This window comes from Anarrhichthys ocellatus, unplaced genomic scaffold (genome assembly GCF_004355925.1).
Source record: "Anarrhichthys ocellatus isolate YVR2014 unplaced genomic scaffold, GSC_Weel_1.0 scaffold21, whole genome shotgun sequence".
NCBI lineage: Eukaryota > Metazoa > Chordata > Actinopteri > Perciformes > Anarhichadidae > Anarrhichthys > Anarrhichthys ocellatus.
Window position 1 is genome coordinate 1,994,292 of NW_022280051.1, and position 906 is coordinate 1,995,197.

Consider the following 906-nt stretch of genomic DNA (forward strand, 5'->3'; position numbering starts at 1 on the left):
CTGATGTGAACATATTTACTGCTTTTCTAAGGGGGGGGGGGGGGACAGCATTTGGCTCCGCCCTGCTCTGAGTCAGCTGGGGAAAGAGAATCTGATTGGCCAGCGTGATGTTTGAATGCACTACTCAATCTGTCAGATTGGTTCAAGCTATTTATGAATCACTATTGTTTCAGGACCATACCGGTGGTTTAGCAAGTTTTAGACCAATCACTGCAAATCATGAATAATGTCTGCTAATGTGTCCGATTTTCAGTTAAGCTAGCGGTGTGGGCTCTAGTTGGTCTACCACTTTGTTTGACCAATTCCGGATGAATCTTTATGACATTGGTCCCGTTACTCTAGCGCCACCATTACCTCGTCTCAGGTTGTGGCATTGAGTGAAACGTCTCAACAGCTATTTGATTCATTGCCATTCAATTAGTATGAATTGTAATCACTACTGTGATCCCTGGACTGTTCATCTCGCGCCATCATCAAGACAAAAGTTCAAATTGTTCAATAATTTGGTTTAATACCTTTAAAAACTAACGACATTCCCATCAGCCTCAGCTGTTTAGTGCTCTAAAAGTAAAAAGAAGTGAACATTACTGAAAATATGCAGGTTAGTGCTGCCGACGAGCATTTAGCTCAAGCACCACTGTTGCAGCCCAACACGGCTGCTAGCATGGCTGTAGACTAAATGTTTTGTTTCAATTGACCCTTCGCTAAGTCAGCACATCAATAACTTACTGTTCCACTGAAGCTACTGGAGGTATGCTAAGTGTATACACATGCTACTTTGCTTTTTAATGATTGCAGCAGTGAATAAAGACCTTCCCGGCTATACGGGAACAGTGTTGTTCCTTAATTTCATCGTCTTCCGTCTTGATCGCCAGGTGATCTACAGGCCTTTGTTAGCTTCTATCT